The sequence below is a fragment of the Dermochelys coriacea genome, chromosome 6, assembly GCF_009764565.3.
Source record: "Dermochelys coriacea isolate rDerCor1 chromosome 6, rDerCor1.pri.v4, whole genome shotgun sequence".
Taxonomy (NCBI): domain Eukaryota; kingdom Metazoa; phylum Chordata; order Testudines; family Dermochelyidae; genus Dermochelys; species Dermochelys coriacea.
The window spans coordinates 50,484,678-50,501,929 of NC_050073.1; the positions used below are offsets into that span (position 1 = coordinate 50,484,678).

The 17,252-nt window shown below is 40.0% G+C and overlaps 1 protein-coding gene across 2 annotated transcripts in view; it reads right to left on the reverse strand.

Annotated features, from left to right (window-relative positions):
* The window catches only part of LRRC4C (leucine rich repeat containing 4C), a 1,007,170-nt gene that overhangs the window by 547,488 nt on the left and 442,430 nt on the right, over positions 1 to 17,252 (reverse strand). The window contains exon 1 of one of the 2 annotated variants that reach the window (XM_038407817.2): positions 17,173 to 17,194. The exons of the other annotated variant lie outside the window; for it this stretch is intronic. The gene's annotated coding sequence lies outside the window, so the exon portion shown is untranslated. Of the gene's footprint in view, positions 1 to 17,172; positions 17,195 to 17,252 lie in introns of those variants that run through there. 2 annotated transcript variants of the gene reach the window in all.

Sequence of the window (17,252 nt, forward strand, 5' to 3'; positions counted from 1 at the left end):
CCCAGGGGTCGGTCCTGGGGCCCGTTTTGTTCAATATCTTCATAAATGATCTGGAGGATGGTGTGGATTGCACTCTCAGCAAATTTGCGGATGATACTAAACTGGGAGGAGTGGTAGATACGCTGGAGGGGAGGGATAGGATACAGAAGGACCTAGACAAATTGGAAGATTGGGCCAAAAGAAATCTAACGAGGTTCAATAAGGATAAGTGCAGGGTCCTGCACTTAGGATGGAAGAATTCAATGCACCGCTACAGACTAGGGACCGAATGGCTCGGCAGCAGTTCTGCGGAAAAGGACCTAGGGGTGACAGTGGACGAGAAGCTGGATATGAGTCAGCAGTGTGCCCTTGTTGCCAAGAAGGCCAATGGCATTTTGGGATGCATAAGTAGGGGCATAGCGAGCAGATCGAGGAACGTGATCATTCCCCTCTATTCGACACTGGTGAGGCCTCATCTGGAGTACTGTGTCCAGTTTTGGGCCCCACACTACAAGAAGGATGTGGATAAATTGGAAAGAGTACAGCGAAGGGCAACAAAAATGATTAGGGGTCTAGAGCACATGACTTACGAGGAGAGGCTGAGGGAGCTGGGATTGTTTAGTCTGCAGAAGAGAAGAATGAGGGGGGATTTGATAGCTGCTTTCAACTACCTGAAAGGGGGTTTCAAAGAGGATGGCTCTAGACTGTTCTCAATGGTAGCAGATGACAGAACGAGGAGTAATGGTCTCAAGTTGCAATGGGGGAGGTTTAGATTGGATATTAGGAAAAACTTTTTCACTAAGAGGGTGGTGAAACACTGGAATGCGTTACCTAGGGAGGTGGTAGAATCTCCTTCCTTAGAGGTTTTTAAGGTCAGGCTTGACAAAGCCCTGGCTAGGATGATTTAACTGGGACTTGGTCCTGCTTTGAGCAGGGGGTTGGACTAGATGACCTTCTGGGGTCCCTTCCAACCCTGATATTCTATGATTCTATGATTCTATGAGCAGACTTCAGGTTAATACGGAAGAATTCACTTTAGAGAGACTGGTGCTTACATAAAAATGGCATCATGGGGTTTACAGTGTCCTCACTAATACCACGTTCTCACCATTTAAAAGTTAAAGATATTTTTCTAACTTCCAGCCCTGCAAATTCTGAAAGTCAAGGTAGATTATTTCCTCTTCCTCTGAGGTGCAAGTGAGTCTCTCATTTATATCCTGTGCCACACCAATGAAGCATAATGGAGTTGCACACTTGTAAATGAAGGCATAATAGAAGAATGTAACAAGCATGATTTTGCCTATATCCTCTATATTATTGGTGGTGATGATCCATGGGAAGCAAAGAACTCATCCCAGTTCTCCAAACCAAAAGTAGGAGTTTTGCAGGTATGAGAAAAAAAAAATAGAAAATATATTTTAAAAATTGACAATTTTGATATTGAATCATGGAGAGAACATCAGAACCCTGGTAGGCCACTTTCAGAGTGTCACTATTCACACCACAGTCCAGTAAGGAGACAGTCCCCCAAAAATGTAAGGAATCTACACTGTAAGAATCTACATGTATTTTCTCTCAGTGACTCAGTGTCATAGTTGACTTTCCCAGATTCTGCCTGCAGCAGGGTATAAAGGTGTCATAAATATAGTATGATAATAATCTGGCCAATTTCTATAGAATATATGTTTTTAAAGTCCCAAAACTTATGTTCAGAATTCTGTATTTCTCATGCAAAACCAAGGCCAAGTCAATCAATCAAATCAACTAAAGTACAAACTAATTTTCCTCTTTATTAACTTTCTTCAGAATTTTGTACGGCCCATCCATCATCATAATATCTGAGTGCCTTCCCTGTAAAATCAATAGCAATAATGAAGTCCCTTGTAGATTTCATGAAGTCTTCTCCTTCTTGGATAAATTCTGTTTCAGAGATAGTTTTTTTTCCTTGGGAGGGGGGTGTGAAGGCATTGGTAGAGAGTCAGTAATAAAAAGGGATGTTGGAATTGTGAGCATCACTTATGGTGGAAAGGTTTTCTCAAAGGAAAGGGCTTTACAGCATTTCTTAAAAAGATAGTCAGATTCTGGATTTGCCTGAAGTTCTCTGGAAGATTGTTAACATATATAGATCCCCTTGACAGAATGGTTTGTCCTCAGATCTCACAAGTTTCCTCCAGGGATCTGATTGTCTCAGAAGTCTGTATCTGTTGTCATGGTTCATACAACAAAATGTGGTCTTTGATTTAGCTATGGGATTGATCCATTTACTTTTGAGCCATGTAGATGGTGGGCAGCTGTATTCTGTAGCAGTTGGAGCCTGTGTGTCCTCTCCACATTCAACTTCAGTGATCCAGCCTGGAGGTGACAAATTCATAGGTTATTGTGGCTAGGTCCTGATCCAGGAGGAAGGGATGATGCTTCCTAACCAGCTGGAGGTGAAAGATGACATTTTTGGAAATATGAGCTACCAAGAGGACTCTGAGGCTTTGCTACCCTGTGATGAATGGGAAGTGTATACATTTGATGGGAGGCAGAAACAGCCTCATGTCCAGTTCTTTGAAATGTTTCCCCTTTTCCACCATCATCACTTCAGTCTTGCCTGGGTTCAGCTTGAGCCAGCTGCTCGCCATCCAAGAGTTTATTTCCTAGACACAGTTTAATATTTCAGTAGTGGAAATGGTTGCGACAGTTGAGAATGAGTCTTATAGTTTGTGTCACTGGCATACTATGTGTTGTCAGCCAAGCCAATTGCATCTCACGGTCTCTCCCAGTGTTCTCATGTAGATCTTGAGGAGAAGTGTTGATAGTTGGGACCCTGCAGTTGAGGGCCTTCATAGAGCAGGAACCTTTACCCAACATGAACAAGTTCTGCGGAAGAGGAACAACTGGAACCATTACAATTCTGTACCATCAACTGCTGCTGTGGCAGGATTTTCAACCCTCTTGTTTTAAAATGTAATCCTTGTTACTTTTTCAGACCTACTCATGTACTTGGTTATTGATTTGGGACCTTAAAAAGATTGTTAAAAGGTGAACTGGAAAGCTTTATTTTATGTAAATAAATTGTTTATGTCAAAATCATCAAATTAGGTATCAGGTTGAAGTGAAACTGCTTGAAGAAAAGCATCCACTTGAGTATTTTTAATGCTTCTGAAAGTCATTGGTGTGGAATGATGGACAAGCCCCTAACACCATATGCAAAAGGCCTGTCTGCACAGACAAAGATTTCCTGACATAACAATGTTATGGTTTCATTGCTGTCTTGTTGCTATTTTGAAATCGGTTTGTTTGGCTGGAGTAGGAAGAATATTTCAGCCCCTTCCAAGTACATTGTTATTGACTAAATATTTTTATTTAAATGTATTTAATAAAGAAAGCAAAAATTATTCTGGTCAGCATGGAAATTTAATGTAAAGAGTAACCATTTTACACTATTTTTCATTAAAAATTACAAGGAGTCCAAAGAAGCAAATGCTTATTACCAGCAGTGGGGCTTATTGTGTGTAGACTAACACAATTACTCATGTTAGTAAGCACTAAACTAAGTAGCAAATGGTTGGAAGATCAAGCCATGAATTAAGGGGGAGGGGAAAGCTCTTATCAACATTGTCAAACCAAAACATTCAAAAATTAGATTTTTTTAAAAATGTGTTTTTTCTTCTGGTTTTTGAGCTTTTCAGTCACACCTGCGTCACATTTACAAGTTTTATCTGAAACCACAAGGACTAGAATAATTAAAAAAATATATGAATATTACTCTAAGAAAAAAAACAAAATATTTGAAGAGTTGGCAAACATTTTATTTAGAGATGGGCTTGGACCTCAGGTTGGTTCATGATAGAAGATTCAGATGGTAGTTTCTAACTGAAATCTTTCTAAAATGGGCTGAGCATTGGGAAATTTGGGAGTGTTTGATTCTGGACCTGGATTTGAAAACTTAAGTCCAGATCTTGACAATTTAGATCTGAGTCATCTTTACTTGTACTAAAAATACAGCAGGCAGGAAAATGAATAGGAACCAGTGATGTTGGAAGAGATAGTGACAATCATAAGAATTTGTAAATTCCTTTGTGGGATTATAATGGGAGACTGCAGGGATCATAGACAACGTAGTGGCAAAAATATTCTTTTAGAATAAAAAATGCATTAAAATAGTGAATCTTAAGAAATTATTACTGTTTCAGTATTTCCATTAACCTGTAGGACTCATCTCTAAGTGGGGTCTCCAACCTCACAGTCTGAGGAGAGATTGGAATGGAGAAATTCAAAATTTGTTGTAAAAGTTATTCCATTTCAAATGCTTTCTAGTGGTGACGCCAATTCACTGAGACTTTTTTACATCAAATAGTCTTCTTCTTGTTTTATTGTTAATCCTACTTCAATATATTTAAGACACTTCTGAAAACATTTTATACGAATTTATTCTTCTTTGTAATTAGTTGCAGCGATTAGAATATCTTGTATATTACACTGATGTTCCCCCTTAATGAGTTCTTTTATGTTCTCTTGTCTTCTGAATATTTCTTAAACATTGTTTTAAATTAACATTTAAGCTATTAGCAAAACACTGAAGTCTTGCTGCTGAAGTGCTCTTTGATCTGCATTGCAAATTAGCAGCTAAGAACACGTCCCTTTCGTAACCATACAGCAAACGTTATAGAAATCTCACAAGTATTGAGATGAGGTTATTCTTCCACGAACCAAAGAGCTAAGCACACTTTTGTTCCAAAGAAACAGCAAGAGAAACATTTTTCATACTTCCACTGATTTAACAGCTACTATATGGCATAAGGGGACATATTTCCAGCCTTCAGCCTCTACTTGTGTTTGCCATAGCTTGTGCCTACACTTCGCAAGTGCAGATTCCTGCTAACAGTTACCTGAGAGCTCTTTGAGATATCTAACTCCCAAAGGTATGCAAGTGCTAGAATTTATACCCACAAACACCACTGGGGCTAAAAGGATGTTGTGGGTGAAACATACCAGTGTTAGCACACCCAATACATTTGAATGCACACATAGAAAACATGACTTTGTTTCAAATCCCTGATTAGAAGTTATAACTTCCCAATCAAGCATTGGGTACAATACTCATGTTTATAAGTTAAAAGCTTTCTGTGAATATTTTTTAATATTTGCTTAAAATTCACTGTAACTGTACATGCTCATTTCAAGATGCATTTCTGAGCATGTCCATGTAAAGCAAACAAAAGGGAACTAAAAACAAAAAGGTACCTGGGATAACTCCAGAAAGAAACCATTGTTGGCCTGTTTGGTTGAAACAGTCTTTCACACTGTCTAAAGAGAAACAATGAGGAATCCTTGTGGCACTTCAGAGTAACAAATTTCTTTGGTCATAAGCTTTCATGGGATACAACCCACTTCATCAGATGCAGTGGAAGTGGGTTATATCCCATGAAAGCTTATGCCCAAATACATTTGTTAGTCTCTAAGGTGCCACTAGGACTCCTCATTGTTTTCACCGATACAGACTAACACGGCTACCCCTCTGAAACCTGTCTAAAGAGAGAGTTACCCCCTTATGTTTTGGGGAATGACATTACTTTGGCCCTTCGTGAAGTTTCTGTGGCAGTTTGGTGATCATTTTGGATGACAGCTCTACCCTTGGCAAGATGGCCAGGTAATGATGATAAACAACCATCTTCTGAGCTCCCATGATTATGTTGTACTGAGTATATGCGCCATGCTTTCCAAGTGCATTCAGGGCCAACTGGTTGGCTGCCTGGATATTTGTTTTCTATCAGCTCTTCACAGTAGTAGCAAGACCTGAATGGGGCATTGAGATATTGCACAAACCTTTCAATTTTATTTACTTTTATTTTTTTATATGCTTATTTATTTTTGTGGAGGAGATTGGAGTTTCAAATCTGACAAGACAAATCAATTTGGTGGCTACTGTTCAGATCTTATGCTGGCAGAAGTTACATCAATAACACCACTCAAGAAATTCAGAAATGTGGTATTTTACATAGGAGACTGCAGATCAATAAACACAAGGAACATGTCCTTGCCTTCCTGCTGAGGTTTGTTCACTCCACATCATAACACATCAATAAAAGTGTCTAGGCACTTGGCTGTTGTTACAGAATAAAATCCCCAGTATTATCAGTCATTCCAACTTAGTTTTCACAAAAAGATTTTCTTCTGATTAAATGGTCTGCATTTCAAACAGCTGCATATCAGCTGAAGAGGTAGATGGGCAGCAAGGACTACAAGTCACATGCTCAAAGGGATTACAATGTTTTCACTGTCTTTGAAAGTAGCAATCTAAAATTAGTAAGTTTGTCACTAAGATGCCACAGATAGGAGACTGGCATGACCTGATCTCAGATGGTCCCCTTGACTTCCATAAGAAAAAGCAACCTAATGAGGATGAACTTTTCATTGGCATGTAAAGGTGGGGACAGAAGAACCACTTCCATGGCGCTATTCCATATTCCCCATGTGAGTATTTTCTACATCTGTAAAAAGCCTATAACCAATCTGCAAACTCTATTCTGTGGTGAATGCCATTTTGATTTAAACTGTTTTGCACCCATCACTTTTGTATCATAGCCTCCCTCTTGGTCAGGACACTCAGGAGGTGTTGGGAAGAATCCTTACACCTAGCAGAGGATTTAACAACCCACCTGAAACTGGTGGGCACATATGCTGCATGGCTAAGCCACACCTCCACTGCTGCTATCCATGATATCATAGCTAAACTACTGTTTATATTCAGGACTATGTTTATGCAAGCAGAGGAAGCCACACCCCTAGGCTGTAGTGTAAGTATAGCTGTAGAGACAGTGCCTGGAGGCTACTGAGACCCACTAGGCTTAAAAACATAAGGAATCCAAAGGTTGAGTCCAACACAGCAGTCTGTTGCTGACCAAATGGCAGCTTAGCTGTAATACCTGCAATCCTTCTTGAAACACCCTTGACTCCTGTAGCACATAAGCAGCTGCAGGAAAAAGTGACCGATAACAGCATAAAAACAAAGGAGGCATATCCAGGACTCTGATCCTGGAAGTGACATGGAGAAGGAGCAGTTTGTTAAGGACAGATCCTGTGTCCATGGATGATGACATCCTTCCTCAATGATCCACTAGATTTAGAAGACTAGAATGCTTCCATCTTGCTCTTGCTCCCAAACCATCCCTCTTTGGAAGATATTCCATATGGAGAATACACTGTAGTGGAGTTTTCTGGTCACTCCGCTAACTCTCAAAAAGAACTGTCATTTGAAGGGGGGGAATCTGGTCTTTTATGGGTAATGTTAGAATTTTTAATTTTAGTACTTAATTGCACTTGTCCACATTCTCAGTTTAGGCGATTGTATTCTGTTCCCAATGCTGGAGAGGAATCTGCAATCAGATATATGACTTTTCTTTTCCTATTCTAGACTTCTGCATAGTGTTGCTGTACAATGTTAAAGAGCTACCATTATTCACCCAAGGGGTTGCTCAATTTCAGTGTTTTATAAGATAATGCCTGTACTTGTGTGGGCACAAGGATAGGGAGAGGTAATTAGGGATCCTGTGGGAAAGGCACTATCTAAAAAGATATTTAAGAAGGGATCATGGAGTAGGATCTCTAGCTTTCCACAGAGTCCCCTATAAGTCAGGTTCCACCGCCAGAGGGAATAAAATAATCACAGAACTGGTCCAAATGAAACAAGCTAAGCATAGTATTTTCTTTCTATTTACTCCCACTGTCTGCAAACCACACAAGGCTGTTCCATTAAGCCAAGGTTCTAGGTTGAGAAAACAAAAGTAAATATTACTCTTTGCACACCAATATAGTCATCCCCAGAAGAAACAAGGCAAAGAATTCCCAACTACTCCTTTCCCTTACCTGTGGTCTAGCTTTAGAGACTCCTAGGTTAGGCAGAGAGCAACTTCTCTCTCTTCTCTTCTTCAGTTTATTTTGCTTAGGAGGCACAGCTGTCAGTTCTTGCTCCCAGCAGCTCAATAAGCCACAGCTGCCAGCTCTTCTCTTCTAAGTTTGGCAGCTCAAGCTGTCTATCAGGGCTTATTTCCTACTTTATATGCAGCTAAGGACAGTACTGACAAACTCACGTGTCCAAAACTCTTGGGGAGTCAGGTTCCAAATGGTTTCATAAAACTGAGATTTAAAATAAATAAATACATAAATGTGGATTTGTTGTGACATTTTAGGGGGAAACTCTCCACCCCATGTTTGCATGATCATGCAGTCATAGATTTTAAGGTCTGAAGGGACCCTTTTGTTAATATAGTTTGACCTGCTGCATAACACAGAGTAAAGAACCACACCCACTAATTTCTGCATCAAGTCCATATTTTCTTAAACCCAAAATCTCTGGTTGAGCTACAGCATAACTTTCTGAAAGATAGCCAGCCTTAATTTAAACCTTCAATTGATGGAGAATCCATAAGACCCCTCAGTAAATTGTTCCGGTGGTCAATTACCCTCACTTAACAATTGAGCCTTATTTCTACTCTGACTTTGTCTGGCTTCAGATTTTAATTACTGGATGTCATTGAGACACTTTGAAGTTCACCCAGGCCACTAAGGTATTCAGTCATCACCTGTACTGCAACTCAGGGTATTTTAAATGGTCTGCAGCTGTGGCTCCCAGGGGGACTGCTTACAGGGGGACCTCAACAACCCTTCCGGCCCTACAAACATCTTTTTGCAGTGCCCAGCCCCTCTTACTGTAACACCCCCAAAACTGCATGAAGTTTGCTGCTCATCTAAAGAGTCAATGCCCAGCAACTCATTAACTTAACTGAAATAACACATCATTCTTTTCAATCACAGCACTGAGTTGGTTTATAGTAAAAGTAAAACAAGTTTATTGACATAAGGACATAGGTTTCAGTGATACCAAGTAGAAGTAACAGGGGTAGAAATGGTTACAAACAAAAAAAAATGAAAATATGCTACCAAAACCAAAACTCAGCTTAACAAATCAGTGTCTTTTGTTCAAAGTTTCTTCACCATAGTGATTCTTTCAGCATGGCTGGATGGTTCTTAGCCAGGATCCAACACAGAGCCCAAAAGCTGGGTTTCTTTTTCTCCTCAGGTGAAGGATAACTTAGAGATTCTCTTCTCCTCTCTTTATAGTTCAGTAAACCTTTGAAATGTATTCTTCTGATGTGTATCCCCAGATGAAATTTAATTTCTCCTGCTGTGTATAGAAGCCATGCTGTCTAGTATTGATGCTATGCTATTTCTCTCCCACTTTTGATTTTTTTATAAAGCAAATGATATTCTTTAAATCTCTGATACAAATGAATAGCCCACTGTCCTTGTCCACACTTGGCTTGAGTTGTCAACCCCTTTCCTTTGACTGCAAAATGCCTGTTTATCAACTTCCCCTGCTATGCTTGCTTTAAAAATATTTTAGTCACATATTTTCAGCATAATTCTTTGTAGGCTAATCATGCATATACCACACAGTATTAATGGCCCTAATGTTACTAGTAAGTCTGATAACTTACATGACACCTTTTAGAAGATAGGACAACGAGTTGGGTGTAGTGAGTATGTTAGGTCTGATAAGAGTTGCTGACACAGAGTAGTGAGCCATCAGTGGACCTCTGAGTCACATTCATTATACCTTTTTTCTGCTAGATTAATCAGAAATCTCTTCACAAGAGATTTCACATACTTCAAAACCATAATCATGTCACCTCTTTGGGTGGTCTACATGGTCCCAGATCAGACTATGGGGGTATGAACTGCAGAGTGCACTAGCATGCTGCACTGTAACTCCTCCATGGCTTGAAGTAAAAGGTAGCTAGTTCCCAGTAACATAGTCCTCTTTAAACAGGACTACAGTAACACGAACTAGGCACCTTTTAGTTCATGCCAGCCTCATCCACATGAGGGAATTACAGTGCATGCTGTAATTCACACCCCCATAGTCCAAATTGCAGGGCCACATAGATGAGCACTTAATCATCTCTTGGATAAACTAAATAGATTAAGCTTCCCTAGTCTCTCACTAGAAGACATAGTTTTATACATCAAGTCATTCTTGTAGCTGTTTTCTGAACCCTTTCCAATATTTTTGGATCTTTTTTGAAATGTGGACATCAAAACTAGACACAGTGTTCCAGTAATGGCCTCACTAATGTCCTATATTGACAAAACACCACCTCCCTAATCCTATTAGATATTCTCCTACTTATACATCCAGGGATTACTTTTACCTCCTTAGCTACAGCATCATACTTGGAGTTCATGTTCAGTTGCTTATCAAACATTACCCCCAAATCCCTTTCAATGTTGCTGAATTCCAGGATACTATATTCCGTCTTGTAAGTGTGACCTTCAATTCCAGGTTCCAGATTCAAACATGCAAGTGTACACAAAAATGCAAGCCTCCATACTGGCTGCTGGAAGGGACTGCATTTACAGATTTGTAATCCATTCTATCCCTCTCCAATCTCTATCACCTCCACTTCTTTCTGGACAATTTAGGACCCTCTGTACTCTGATGATGAACCAATTCTGTTAATACTGCCCATTATCAAAAAGGTAATATAAATGATCTATTTTTCCCATTAATAAGCTCTCTGTATTTACAATTAACTCAATTTGAGAGATTTTAAAATCATTGCTATTAAAATCAATATTTACCAGCAGACACAACACTGTTCTCTCACTTATATGCTATGGCAAACATGAGGAGGAGGGGTACATGGTATCTCAAATACCACTGTTTGCCAGTGTTAGAATATAGATATTCAGGCCTCTCTGTAAAGGCCTATACTCTAAGAATTTAGGTGTATTCTTATCACTTAGCTAGTTATAGAGGTATAAAAGAAAGAATCAAAATCACCGTCTGCTGGTGTAAGGGCCTTCTCTTACTGTGACAGTCTGAGGCCCTATGCTTAGGCTAAGATCTCTGGCTAAGCAGCAGAGGCAGCCATAAACTGGGAAGTGTACGGTCACAGCCTCATATTCCAAACTAGTCACATCGAAATAAGGCAATCTGGGGCTGTTAGAAAGGTGATCTGATCTATCACCTCCAGAGAAAGGGAAGTGCCTAGCAAATGTAAAAGGAAACTTAGTTTGATAGCATCCTGTCTGGCAAGAACTCACTTATCAATAGCTGGGATATGAAATCCTCATTTCTGCGTTGTTCTATCATTGTAGTCCCCATTTCCCTATTGTTTGCCTGTATAATCTCTGTCTGGTTCTGTGATTGTTTCTGTCTGCTGTATAATTAATTTTGCTGGGTGTAAACTAATTAAGGTGGTGGGATATAATTGGTTAAATAATGATGTTACAATAAGTTAGGATTGGTTAGTTAAATTTGAGTAAAATAATTGGTTAAGGTATAGGTAAGCAGAACTCAAGTTTTACTATATATTCTGCAGTCAATCAGGAAGTGAGGGTGGGGAAATTGGAATCATGTCTTTCTAAGGGGGGGAAATGGGAACAGCGACACAGGCCAGGCACTGTGGTGTCAGAGCGGAGAAGGGGTTCACTAAGGAAGGAAACTGGAATCTTGCTTGCTGGAAGTTCACCCCAATAAACATCGAATTGTTTGCACCTTTGGACTTTGGGTATTGTTGCTCTCTGTTTATGCGAGAAGGACCAGGGAAGTAAATGGGTGAAGGAATAAGTCACCTAACAGCCAGCTCTGAGTAAATGCTGACATTTTTATGGCAATCATTGCACATTAACAGTCAGCTTTGTTTTCTTCCCAGTTTAGTAAAACCCATCTGACAATGCTCACTTTCCTCTCTAATCTATCTTTGGAAAAAACAGGATTTATGCTCCATATCCGAAGTTCCACTTCAAGGCCCATTCATCACATTCCTTTCTTTTGCTCTCTGGTTTAATTAACCTTTTTAATTTCATATGGAAATCTGAATGCATATGGTGCTAATCAGCTAAGTCTTTGCATCCTTGGCAGGTTGCTGTAATAGGTCACAAGGCAATCAGGGTCACTGTCAGATTGCAATAGAGCTCTGTCTAGCACCTGTTCTTCTATAAAGTCTTTCACTGACTGAGTTACATACTCAGGACTGTTTGCAATTAAAAAATGCTCTTGCAATACAAATATGTGTTGAATTTCAATAAAGCCCTTACCTGACCTGCCATATTAATCAAATGAAATTGGTTTCCTGGAAGGACCTTGTTTATTGATCAGATAATTTAACTATTCTTATCTTGGCTGGCTTCTATATATAACATGGATCCTTCATGCTCAGGGGAAGAAAGCCTTGAGATTAAAGGACTGGATTAGAACTCAGAAGATCTGGATTTATTTCCAACCTCTGCCAACAAAATTCCTTTGTGAACTTGGGCAAATCACTGAACCTCTCTATTCTTCCAGTCTCCACTATGAAGAGAGGATAATACTCCCTTCCCTTGCAGGGGTGTTGTAAGGATATGTTCTTAATGATTGTGAGGCACTCAGGATATGTCTACACTTAAAACGTAGTGCTTCAGTGTAGACACTACCTATGCCAAAAGGAGGACTTCTCCCATTGGCATAGGTAATCCATCTCCCCAAGAGGAAGAAGCTAGGTTGATGGAAGAATTCTTCTGTAGAGCTAGCACTGAGGGTTAGGTCAGTTTAACTGTGTTGCTCAGAGTATGGATTTTTCACAACCCTAAGAGACATAGCTATACTGAAGTAAATTCCTAGTATAGACCAGATCTCAGATACTGTTGAGGTACAGAGTCTGATCAGTCATCCTCCTCAATAGGCCTGTAGCCAGAACATGAAATTGGCAAAAGCTTTCCCGTAGGGCTGCCCAGGCTGAGTGCCCTGATGCTCTACCTTTCAGTATCCCCTGCCTCTCCCCAGCTCTGAAGCTGGAGAGGCACAGAGCCTCAGTACTTAGTCTTCCCGTCCAGTTCTGGGACCCAGAGGAGCAAAGAGCTGGGGAGGAGAGTGGACTCTCTGCCTCTCTAGCCTCAGAGCTGGGGAGAGGCAGGTGATACTGAAAGGTAGATAATCAGGGCACTCAGCCTGGGCAGCCCTAAGGGAAAGCTTTTTCCAATTTCACGTTCTGGTTGCAGGCCAAAGTTAAATTAACAAAAAAGCATCCAAGCAGGCAGTCAAGGAACCATCATCATTTCAACAGTTCTGAAAATGTTTGGCAAAACTGAAATTTTACCACAGGAAACTGTAGTTTTGTGAAAAGGGCCTTTTTTCCCCTGTCAGTAAAATCATTGTGATTAAACATTTCCCACCAGCTCTAGTATCAAGAGTAGGTAAATGGATTCTGACCCTCAGGTGCTTAGATTACTCCCAGTTTAGTGACAACAGTTCTCACATAATCAGTCTGGCATTTTTGCATGGTTCATATTCCTACTGGACCTAGAGACATTTTAGACTGTGCTATAAGCGCATCACTGGAATAACCTATGCACCCATAAACCAGGATAAGGCTTGCAACTGCCTTGGCTCATTTTTACATTATAACATTTTTATCATCATCACTGGTTGTAATAATGCAGGGAACTTTGCTACCTTTTCTCAGCTAGCTGGAGAATTTCTCAATTTTGCTTTAAACCACCACTTTCCGACCTGCAGTTATTTATCATATACAACTAAATTAACTTTAACCATTATGAGCACATAGGCTGCTCTCAATTGAAGATGACACCTTTAGACTAAGCTCACTCACCAGCAGGAATATGGAAAAAATATTTGTGTTGTTAAACTTCTTGGCAGTGCCTTGCTTGGGGATATTTATTTTAATAAGCACAAGGTCATTATGCTGGCATGAGGACACCACAGGTTCCCCCTAAGTGCTACTCTTTGATTACACATTATCCATCTTGCTACTGTATCTCTGCCTGAAGTTTGTAAGCTTCAACTGAGCAGCTCCTGCTAAAATTAGGAAAAGCCTCATGGGAGGTCAGTTTCATAACTAGAAGACAGTTAGCAGACAGTGCTAGATGTAGTGCAGCTTTCATCTACCTCTGTGCTGCCTGCTCTATCAAGCACCTTTGACCATACAGTGGGCTGCAAGAATTATAGCTAAGTCAGCACATTAAGGACAGGTTTCCTGATGATTTACTCACCTTTCCACCATTCTATTCCCAGGGTGAAATGTAAAAAGGGGAGTCATTGAAGTGGCACTTTGAATAAGAAACGGAAGGGTTAAACATAGTGTCCTGGCCTACTTCCAGCTCAGATAAATACCTCCTCCCTAATGCTAGAACTATGCCCCCAACACAGCCAGTACCATCCACATTTAGGGCTGCTTTACCCTCACTGCTGCCCGAAAGTTTCTTTGCGTTGCTACAGCCTGTCTCTTGGAATTTTCTTCCCCCACCAGAATTTAAGCCACGTTCAAATTTAGGAGATCCTAACCCACTGTACATTCATGCATGGCTGTCAAGAATATGGTGCACAGAGCAATAGAGATTTCCTGGTGAACAAAGATCCCTGCCTCTCAATGAAATTGCACATTGCTTACCTAGTTGCTCAAGGACTTAAAAAGGCTCTTACCGAACAGCTGAAGTATACTAAGAATTGCAGCAATATTCCATCCTCCCTGAGTGCAAAGCATCTCAAATTTTCTTCTTCAGCATGCAGTGTAATACTGCCAGCCAAGGGAACAAACAAAGTCATGAACCTTGCTATAAAACTTGAACCCCAGTTAAGACATCACCTGCAAGGTCTCATACATTATCTGATACCAAATGCCGGAGATGGAAAATACCTGTTAGTTTATCCAGACCATCTGCCATTGGCCCATGAGTTATGTATTTTACAGCAAACCCTGTAATTCACTGTTGCCCTAGTGAATAGAATTATATTCACCTGCCAGATTGGGGCAAAGATGGCATCTGCCTATACATATTATACACCACCAACCATACTGTTAATGCTCAAAAAGTAACATCCAGGGGCCAATGAAAATGATCTTGTTTCTTTGACTAAAAGTCCATTTACTTTTACAAAAGTATTGATCAACTCTCAATAGGAGGTATGTACCTCATGTGTCCTATTTACATGCCTTCCAACAGTGTAGCAATCTGAAGGCAATGGTCTTTTTTTGCTTTTTTTTTTCTGCTTTTTGTAGACATGAAGTTCTCACTGGAAACTGTTCACAAGTCCCTGTTCCTGGAGCCTGGAATCAGTGTAAGGCCTTGGACTTTCTCCTTCCATGATGAATATGTATCACAAGTTTTTTCCCCTTAAACAATCTTCCATTATTATTCAGTCTGAGGTCTTATCCAAAATTGAAATAAAGGACATAATGTGGACTAATACACATATTCCGTATCCACATTCTCAGGCCCGCTGTATGGTATAGTAGTAAAGACCTGCTCAGCAACATTGCTGAAGCATATAGACACTGCTGAAGTGTATGAAAGCAATTGCCCCTGCAGTGCCCTCTGCAAGTGAACAGAGGTGTAGCATTAGCTCATTAATCAATCTTCCCACTCACTTTACCACAATTTGTCATTCTTAATCCAATTGCCACTCAGTCAGACATTGCCACTGACTCAGGCAGTGTCTGCTACTTTACTAGTAGTAGACATCTTCAGAGTACGCCTGGTTAAAATGGTCTCATTTAAAGCACTTCACATTTCAAGTCTCCCCTCTTTTGGGTACCTGATTTTCAGCGGGGTGCATTGGCATTTCCCCCACTTCTACTTCAAACCCACCATTTTTCTCTGCCAACACCTGGCAAAGATGCCTGAAACGACAACATATTGCACATGGAACAAATTTGTAGAAAGGTGTGAGGACAGTTCCCATATACAGATAATTTCCTGGAGGTGTGCGCTGAAGAGCTAGTTGTGCGAACAAGTTTCAGTGAATTTATTTTAGTGCTGAATATACACAGCTGACCATGCTCTTTGGAGTACCGAGTGCCCAGAACATCACATACTGAAAATGCAATCCTGTGTGATGTGAGCTCCAGCTACTTTTCCATCTGCTAAATCTGGGACATTGATTTAGGCTACTTTTAAACCTCACATCCCTAGGTACAGTTGCCCTCTCAACAACCCCCCCATTGCACATTGCCTTTAAAATTTGCCAGCCTAACGTCTCAGTTAACTATTTGGCATAGTAGATCCTCTCTCTTTTAAGACATCAGAGCAGATCAATTATTAAACCAATCTTTTGAAACATTACAACACAAAGCGTCAAATGTAATTATCTTAGTGATTTGTGACTTGTTGTGTCAATAATGTATGCTCTTCCCTGACCACTAATAATTATTAGGCACATCCAGATACTTTCAGTTCATTTTCATCCTTGTAGCTGCCACAGGAGATTGAACTGTATTTTGTAACATAAATCTTATCAAAAAAGAAAAAAGTGAATGAGATTGAAACTAAGTCTAAATATGCCAAATGAATTACTTGGTTGTATATTGGTATTTGTACAGCTCAGCACTGTCTACATGTTGAAAATGTCTAAATGACTGAATTCCTCCTAGAAGACGTGCTGCATAGCATCTGAAATCCCCCCAGATGTATTTGTCCTTTAGTGAGAAAATGGCCTACTTTGAGGCCGTGATCTTCTTTTCTTCAAAGAAAGTATGCAGAATTGTGGACCCTTAATGAACAGCTGTATTACACTAAGGCATGTGAGAAATAGATATAAGCCTTGATAAATAGAAAAGGGACATCATACTGTACAGTGCAAGTTCCACTTGTAAATTGTTTGAGTGGGTGTTTAATATTGCCATATTTTGCAATGCATAAATAATTTACCACTGCTATCTATCATTTACATGTTAGAAGTGAACGTTGACTGGTGATTAAGGCAAGGGGCTTAGAGTGAGGACTTCATCTCTACCTCTGATTTGCTGTGTCCAAATTGCTCAACTTCTCTGTGCTTCAATATCCCCATCTGAAAAATGAGTATAATACTGCATAGGACTGTTGTGAGGCTTAATTAATGGGCCAGGCTTAACCTCTAGTTTTCTAACATTAAGGTGAATGGAGTTATATGGGGGATACATTTAGCAAAATTTGTAAAGGGCTTTGAAGTCATCCAGTAGAAGGTACTGTACAAGTGAAAAGAACTAATATTTTCACAAAAGCTAGAGATTTAATAAGCAAAGCCTATGAGTAATTACATGTTCCTGAATACTGCTGTGTATTTTCATTTAGTCGCTCCGAAAGTAATTATAATGTAGCCTGCTCAGTGTTTTGGAAGACACAACATGCAGTTATTTTGTAATTACATACTACTTTTTGTATACTTACCTTGTCACTACAAGAGGCCTCAGCATATAATGAAACACTCAGAGACCCTGCAAGAAAGCCAAAACTGAAGTTTATGCCTT